The 9136-nt window shown below is 42.6% G+C and overlaps 1 protein-coding gene across 2 annotated transcripts in view; it reads right to left on the minus strand.

Moving 5' to 3' along the window:
* PCTP (phosphatidylcholine transfer protein) overlaps positions 1–1381 on the minus strand; it is a 182576-nt gene extending 181195 nt beyond the window's left edge. For both annotated transcript variants that reach the window (XM_081161071.1, XM_081161072.1), the window contains exon 1: positions 1308–1381. The gene's annotated coding sequence lies outside the window, so the exon portion shown is untranslated. The remainder of the gene's footprint in view (positions 1–1307) is intronic.
* Between the last annotated feature and the right edge of the window lie 7755 nt (positions 1382–9136).

Raw genomic sequence — 9136 nt, forward strand, 5'->3', positions numbered from 1 at the left:
TACAGGGAAGGCTAGAGCTGAGATGGAGATTGGGAAGAATTCCCTCTCTGGCCCAAACTGGGCAAGAAAGAGCAGATGGCTATCATCTCGGGACTGCAAGCATTCATTAAAATTAGATATGTAATGTTTGAGAACAAATTCTTACACAGTAGTAGGCATCTCTTAGGTGCTAGCTGCACTCATATCAGCTTCCAAAAGACTTGCCCCACACTCACAGCCCCTGATGAAATGGTGGGTGAGTCAACTGTGTTCGATCTACCAAAGTCCATCTTCCAGCCTGGGTTGACTGGATCGGGGCAGCCGATTTACAGAAACCCTGGTAACCTATGGACTCACGAGACTGGCCAAGCTCAGTCCATGGTTCTCTCCACTGAGAGTCTCACTTTGGGACTTGGAAATATCGACCAGGAACTATACATACTAGAGTTGCTGTAACGATAAAGAAAACACAGCTGTATTTATTGAGCATGTAGTATGTGACATCACTGTGCTGAGTATTTAAGGACCTTACTTTATTCACCCCTCACACTGCCTTATGAGGTGGAGGCTGTAATTAGCTCCCTTTTATAGAGGAGGAAACTGGAACCAGAGACGTGAAGTGATAAACCAGGAGTCAAACTCAGGCAACCTGTCTCTAGAGTGTGTGCCCTTAACCTGTGCGCTGAAATACTTGTTTCCCCAGGGCAGAAGAGGGCAGGATGGAATGTCCTGAAGATGGGGGCAACCTTTAAAGGTCACGGACAAGCCAGTGCCTGAGCGGAGGAAGCCCGTCTACAGAGGAAAACACAGCAGCAACAGGAGGAGGGGCAGAGAGAGAAACATAAATAAAAGATTACACAGCCTCATTTCCCATCAGCTGTAAAATTCCCAGGGGCTTGGCAATACTGTGTTTCCTGCCTTAGGGTTTTGTGAACGGGACAGCTTATGCTAAACTAACCTTTGCAAGAGCTAAACCAAGTGGGGTTTCTTGGCAATGAAAAGAACCTGTGCACATCTGTTCAAAGCCTGCGTGTCCGTGCTGAATGCTCAGCTTGTGGACTCAGAAGTCACGCTCCTTGCACGGTCCTCAGCTCAGCTCAGCTCCAATGCTGCAGACCCTGCGGCTCAGGAAAGAATTCCTTGTTGGAGTTCTGACTCCTGACCTTGAACTGGTCCCTGATGTGTCTGAACGATAGCAGCTTCCTGGGTGGGGAACCTTTTTTCTGCCGAGGGCCATTTGGATATTTATAACATCATTCTCGGGCCATACAAAATGATCAACTTAAAAATTAGGCTGCTAGATTTAGTCAAACATTTAATTAACTCACCCCCAATGTGACGGCTGGAACTGCTTCTCTTTGGTGAGGCCTTGGCAGGGCCAGACCAAGTGATTTTGCGGCCCATAGGGCCATTTCCCACCCGGCTTTATAAAATGGGTGTGGGGGAGGGGAGGGCCCATGACAAAACATTTGCCCCGCCTCCTACTTCCAGCCAAGAGTTGTGGCTGCCGCTGCACTAAGAGTTATGTGAATTGGCTGTGTAAATAGGGAGCATTTTTTTAAGCTTAGCATTCCTTTGGGCTTGTGTGTAAACCATTGCTTTTATCAGTGGCCCTAGGCCAGTCAGTAAAGAAAAAGGTAATGTTATCAGCATTTCCCTCACTCTGTCTCTGTTTACAAAGTCACAAGTATTGCCAGAAAATACTCACATTCCTTTGTTCTCACTAATTAGTCAACTCTACTAATACCAGTTTCTTATCAGTGAACGTATCTATTTTTCTACGGCTCTGTTTTCACATCAGCAGAAACTCTCTCCTGGGCTGGTTCACTATGGTCTTGGCTCTGAGTCTTCCCCATGTTACCCTGCTTCTCCAAACCTCACCGTCTCTGCCAACTTGGGCCTAGATGCTTCCTCCCCACCCCCAACGAGGGCTGTGATTTCTGTCCCAGGGACTCGAACTGGATTGTTTGGGGAGAAACTGACTTGGCAACAAAGAGATGGGCCAGATAGATATCAGCTGGAGAGTCCAGCCAACTGTGTGATTCTCTCTGATACAGCTAAGCTTACAACACACAGAGGGTTTTAAACTTAGTTTAATCTTTCCGGTGGGTTTATTTATAAATGAACCATGCCTCCCTCATAAATATTATTTTGTGGGCTTTTCCCAACTTTGGAAAGGTTTAGTGTCTCATTAAAACCACAGAACTCATGGAATCATAGTCTCCCTATCTTGTAACTCACGCTGACATGATCAAAAGTTCCTACAAAGAAATGATTAAATAGTCGATGCTTGCTTTCTTAAGTCACAGAGTGGAAGGACTCCGGAAAGGAGAAGCCCTGAGATAGGGTTGCCAGATAAAATACAGAGCATCGGGTTAAATTTGAATTTCAGGCAAAGCATGAACAAACAACCAATTATTTATTTCTTAGTATATACTTCCCCATGAAGTATTATAAAAACAGATTAAATACTAAAAAATTATTTGTTGGCCTTAGCCAATGTTGCTCGATAGTTAGAGCATCGGCTGCACCAAAGGGTCGTGGGTTCGATTTCCAATCAAGAGCATGTACCTCGGTTGCAGGTTCGATCCCTGGCCCTGGTCGGTGTGCCTTTGGGAGACAACCAATCGATGTGTCTCTCTCACATCGATGTTTCTCTCTCTCTCTCACGCCTTCCCCTCTACTCTCTAAAAATCAATGGAAAAAAATATCCTTGGGTGAGAATTAACAAAAAAAATTATTTGTTGCTAACAAATTCAAATTCAACTGTTGTCCCATGTTTTTATTTCCTAAATCTGGCAACCCTGCCGAGTTCTGACTCTTACAACATACATTTACATATTCCGGTCCTCAGAATCTTTTATAAAATGAGAAGGCAGAACAAGATGAACCCAAAAGTTTCCTGCAGTTCCATAAATATGTAATTCTGTGGCTCAAATACGAATGAACTACAAATGTGCTATTGGGTGAGCTAGTGAATCTCTAGGATGATCCATTTCCTCACCTTCAAAATAGGGGCGGTAAAACCAACGTCACAGAATTGTTAGACCAACAGCCCTGACTCATGCCTTTGTCAAAGGGAGACCAAGCTGGACATTACATAAAGTGGCAAAATCGATTTTAGTCAGTAACTCTTGATAATAAAGGGAAGAGCTGATCTCCATTCCTATTTGTGCAGCCGTGGCGGGGTGTTTAAAGGCAGGATGAGGGAGAGGGGTGAGGGGTGGGGGGAGAGCCAGAGCCCCAGCACAGTAAGGGAAGTGAAAAATCACCCAAGGCTTGGTTCGTGTAACTGGGATGAAGCCAGCTGGGTCTGCCGGCTGGAAATTGCTGAAACAGGATTCTGTCCGCCCATAGAGACTGGGAGGCAGAGGCCCTATGGTTACTGACGCTCACATTTCAAAGGAATGGCTTGCAGGTCCTTGAGAAAGACCCTCTGGAGTTGTAGGAGATACATATACATCTCAAAGAGACAGAGGAAGTAGTTACAACTCTAAGTTGTTTTTAGTAAGTGCTCGAAGAAAGGAAGGTCAGGGGCCTATTGTCAGGTGTTGGCTAGAACAAACGAAATTGTTTTGACAGCCTGGACCTTTTCCGGACAGGAACTCAAAGGGGGGCTGGGTCCTCCCAGGGACGCGGCCTAAGGCTGGTCAAGTGCAGAGGTTTGGATAGAGTCCTTCCAGGCCCAGATTTCTTTTCAGTCCCAACCTTCAAAAGTGCCTGGCAGGGGAACTTATGCTTAACGAAGAATCATTAGTCTTATTAATCCCTTCCCTTCTTTCACCCAGTCACAAACTGGTAGTTACAAAGCAGTCACGGGGATGTAAATTACAGCATGGGGAATCTGGTCAATAATATTGCCACAACCATGTCTAGTGCCAGGTGGGTACTGGAACAATGAGGGGTGGGGGGGGTCACTTTGTAAAGTATATGATCGTCTAATCACTATGGTGTACATCTGAAAATCTTACAAAACAAACTGAAAGTAAACTGTAACTGAAAAACTAAAAAAACAAACAAAAAATCATTTGGTTTTTTAATTCAAAATCCTATAAGATCTTTCATAAGCAAACTGCCTCCAACCAGATTTAGTGTAAAAATAGGAATTTGAACCTTGCTTAAGATATTATTAAGTCTTAGGAAATTGTTGGCAAACAGTGGACATGCTGTGGTTTGAAATGAATCTTAATTTTTTCATTAAGACATCTATTAAGACTTGTCCACATTTTTGTTGACAAGAAATCCAGGCACAAAATACACCTATTTAAATCATTCTGGAATTTATACTGTACGTTAGCTCTTAGCTCGCCCTCCCTTCATTTAGTCTGAAATAAAAAGATTTCTCAGGTTTCGAATGGGCCAGGGTACTACGTTGATGTAATGATGTCTGTATTGCAGCAGATCTAAGCTGGGCCTGGGGAAGAGCATAAGTCCTATTTTTCTTTCTCTTGACTCATTGGATTTCTATTTTGAAATGGTACTGAATTGTGAGTTTCACATAATGCTCAGAGAAGCAATCATGATGGAATTGTATTCTCCGAGTTTTCACAGATTTAGGCTTTGTATAAAGAACCCTTCCACCCTTCCCAGCTGAGTTCCTTTCGCGCCACTCCCACTGGCAATGCCTTAGTTCCACCTCTATCAATTGTTGCCTGGATTATCATGTTTTAACTGGTCACTCTACTTCCAGCTTCACTCACAGTACGTGTTAGGATAACCTGATGTGACAGAGTCCCAAATAAATGAAATAGAAATTTACTTCTCTTGCACCTAAAAGTCTGACTGGCCTGGCAGCTCTGGACCAAAGCCATCAGGCCCAGGCTCCTTCTATCTCAGCGCTCTGCTGTGCTACATAATCCGAATGCATCTCTTCCACGTCCACATTTCAGCCTGTGGAGAACAGGGATGCAGATAAGCAGAGAGCACCACTTACCTTTAAAGGCGTAACTCAGAAATTTCCCATCAGCTCACATCCCATTGCCCAGAACTTAATCCTACGGCCCACACTTAGCTATAAGGCCAAGTAGAAAATGTGGTCTTTATTCTGGGCAGCCATGTGCCCAGTTTAAAAACTGCAGTTTCTACTAGTACAGATAAAGAGGAGAAAGATATATAGTGGTGCTGTCCAATATGGTAGTCACTAGCCATATGTGGCTATTTAAATTTAAATGTATTAATTAAATAAGAGTAAAAATGCAGTCCCTTAGATACATCGGCTACACTTCAAGTGCTCAGTGCCTTATGTGGCCAGGTGCTATGGGACTGGGCAGCACAGACATACAACATTTCTATCATCATTGAAAATTCTGCTGGACGGAGCCGATAGAGGCAACCATGAATCTTCTCTGCACCTCTCCAAGCTACTCTCCAGACAAAGTTTATCAGAGAGATCTTTCTGAATATGAAACTGATCACCTCATTTGTGCTTTAAATTTTTCAATGCATCTCCACTGCTTTCAGCATAAACTCCAAATATTGATCCAATGAGTTTTTTGTTTAATCTGGACCCTTCTTACCCCTCCATCTTCACCTGCCACACTTCACAAATGACTTCCATTTGTATCATGTAGAATTGTAGGTCTTCAAACATATAGTGCTTTTGCATATGCTGTATTCTCTCTCCTCTGAACATCAACTTTTAAAAAAAATCTCTTCTCTCTCTTTTTAAAAAATATATTTTTATTGATTTGAGAGAAAGAGGAGAAAGGAGAAGGGGAGAGAGAAACATCAATGGGCTGTCTCCTGCATATCCCTACTGGGGAATCTAACTGGTGGCCTTTGGGTGCATAGGATAACTCTCAACCAATGAAGCCACACCGGCCAGGGCTAAGTGTCAACTTCTTTATCACTCACTTATTTACTCTCTCTCATCTAATCACTGGGTACTAAGTCCCAATGCCACCTCATCTTCAAAGTCCCCCTTCCCTGCCCCGCCTTAGTATCATTAGAGATTCTTATTTGCCACTAAAGCATCATAAACAATATTCCATCATAGCACTTGATACACTGAACAGTGATTTATGGTCAACTGTTTTTCTCTCCCACCACCTGGAGGTTCCTTGAAGATAAGACATCTGCATCTAGCTCATGAGACTTTCAATAAATATTCACTGAATAAATGTGTGAAACAGAAAAATAATATGTCATTAGTTATTTTCAACCCCTTCCCTTCCTGTATCTTCTAAAGAAAATAGATCGCCATGAAGGCCCTTGGTTTTGCTCAGCAGAGTGATTGCTGGGATGCAAATGACAGAAGCCAAAAGTCAAAGACCAAATTTCTTTTTGTGAGAAAATGTACAGACAGACCTTCTGGAGGTGGAGGGTTTTCCCAAATGGCATGGAGAAGAAATGTTGGGTGGGAAATGGGTTGTTTGGCAGCTCACATGGGATGTAGAATTTAGGAGACACAGATGTTTAAGAGTGATGCACAATGTAATTCCCTTTTCCATATTCACAAGAACTTTAGTAACAGTCGACATGACTTGCCTGTGCTTTTAGAGAATCTTTTAGGTTTGTGTTTCTGCTAGGGGGAAGACATGCATGTAGCAGGTGCCAGGAATTTGAGTCTAGGTTGTCTGACCCCAACTCCAGGGAGGGCCGGAGGGGGAAAGCCCTGGACTTGGGGTCAGACAGCCTGGGCTCAAATCTTTACGTTTTTATTTACACTTACAAATGTTAGTAACTCACAAAACCTCTCTAAGCTTTCACGTCTTTAGCTATAAAATAGACATGATATTATCTACTCCCACAGAACAGTCTTAAGGATAAAATGTGCTAATAGATGTAAAATTTTCAAGCCCATGTTAGGCACTCAAAAAGTTGAATCTTTGCAAACACTGTACATCCCTCTTCTATCTGGTCCAGTCTCTGAAATAAGTCACTTTCAAATAAATACAACCAAACAGCCAAGAGTTATAGAGAAGGGGAGCTAAACGTTACTTGGAAAATATTAGGATATCCAACTCTTAGCCTTAGCAAAACTTCTCACAATCCCTTTCCTATTATCATCTCTCACAATTCCATGAATCCTCTTACTTAGCTCATTTCTTCCCCTCACAAAATACCTTTACCAATCAATGTCCCCTAGATTATGAAATGTGTTTTTTTTTCTTACCCTCATCATGTAGATCAATATAGCCTATCTACCAAGGCCTTTCCTTCCTCTCCAGATCTCCTTTTCTTCCCATTGTTTTCATCATGAAAGTCCAGGAACAAGGCATGAAAGAGACAGGTACTCCTCAAAGGTCAGGTGTCTTAGTCTATTCAAACTGCTATAACAAAATATCACAGACTGGGTGGCTTATAAACAATAGAAATGTATTTCCCACAGTTCTGGAGACTGGAAGTCCAAGATCAGAGTGCCAGCGTGGCCAGGTTCTGTGAAGGCTCTCTGGTTGCAGACTGCTGACTTCTCCCTGTGTCCTCACATGGCCAGGGAACTCTCTCAGACCTCTTTTATATGAGGGCATTACTCTCATTCATGAGCATGGTGGCTGCCCTAATCTCCTCCCAAAGGCCCCACTTCCTAATATCATCACATTGAGCATTAGCATTTCAACAGATTAATATTGGGGGGAAGAGACACAAACATTCAGACCATACCATCATGGAATGTGGACAAAAGACTAAGAAGGGAAAGACAGCATTCCTATTTTTTCAGGAAAGGGGAAAGGCTGGGAACACTTACATTTTAATAATTGTTTTACTTTGTCGTCTTTGTAAAGAGACCAATTGAACTCCAGCCACAGAACAAGACTTGCAATCAGAAGTTCAGGCAACTTTCCTGGGGCATCTGAAATCATAGGAGCAGAGCTGCTTTCTGTTTGGACGATCACAGCCAGAGAGCTGGGTTCCAGGTGCTTCCTAGTGTGGTCAGCGTCCTGCCTGGGATCTCTGTGCGCCTCAGCGAACCAGGCAGGTGTTCTCCCAGGAGTTTCCTCTGAGCTGGCATCTGCTCCATTACAGATCCTTTCTTCTAGGCCTAGGTTGTGCCCATGCAGATGTGTCTGCAGTTTTGCAGAAAGAACCGTATCTCTGAGCTCAACAAAAATGTCACATCCTGCTAATTTGAAAAAATGTCCACGTTCTTCTGCTCCACTGCACACACTAATCTCAAAGTCAAATCTAGGACCTCTTTTCTGTGAACATACTTGGGGCTCTTCCTCAGGAACAGATTAAAAAAGGACACCTCACTAAAAATGTGGCAGGTGTTTAAAAATTGATTCAAAGCTGTTTTTTGTATTTTTATCTTTTGAGGATTGCTTTTACTTTTGGGGGGAGCATTTCACCTACAATGAGGCTGATTTGAATTTGTGATCACATTGTTTAAACAAGCCACTTTCTGTTAATATTCCTGCATTTCTATGGAAGAGGCCACTGTAGGTCAATGTATTTTATTCTATCAGTTTAATCTGATTTTTATCTCATACATTTTTTCCTTGGGTCAATACCATTCACATTGGTGTTTCTAAACCTAAGTAGGCTTTCATAAGTTTTCTCCATACTGACCAGTTCTCATCTTTGTTCAAACCATTCTCCCCATATGAAAGGCTGTGCCAAGTCATGCCCATCATCTCTCAAAATCCATCTCCAGACTTCCTTCTCTCCTGCACCCTGTTCCCTAATTAGCTCCACCACACTCTGACAGCTTCTTATCCCAGCACATTCCAAAAATCATTGATAGGATATGACCTGGCATCTGTTGGTTCACTGTTATTGTTTTAACCCTTCATATGTTCTTCCATACCATTAATTGTAATCTATTTTTACTAGTTATTTCCTTTGTAACCTTTCCCTTCCCCAACAATTCATTTTGCCAGTGGCCTGACAGAGCAGATTAGTGAACTTTGAATCCATGCTCATTTTTCTGACTTGGTGTAGGGGGAAAAAAAGTGTTTTTTGTTTTTTTTTAAAGAGATATATACTACAGTACTTTAAAACTTAGGGTGAGGCAGTCAGGTGTACTGAAAGGATTTGGGGGCTTACGTGTTAGACAAAGCTAGGTATGAATCCTAGTTTTTCTTTTGGCAAGTTTCTAAACCTCTCAGCTTCCTTATCTGTGGAATAAGTAAGATAATGTCTATCTCCTGGAGTTCTGGGGGAAATTAATGAAATAACCACAGAAAGCACCCTTCTAGAGCAGGCCACTGGGAAGGAA

The sequence above is a fragment of the Miniopterus schreibersii genome (assembly GCF_964146895.1).
Source record: "Miniopterus schreibersii genome assembly, chromosome: 16".
In the NCBI taxonomy this organism is placed as follows: Eukaryota; Metazoa; Chordata; class Mammalia; order Chiroptera; family Miniopteridae; genus Miniopterus; species Miniopterus schreibersii.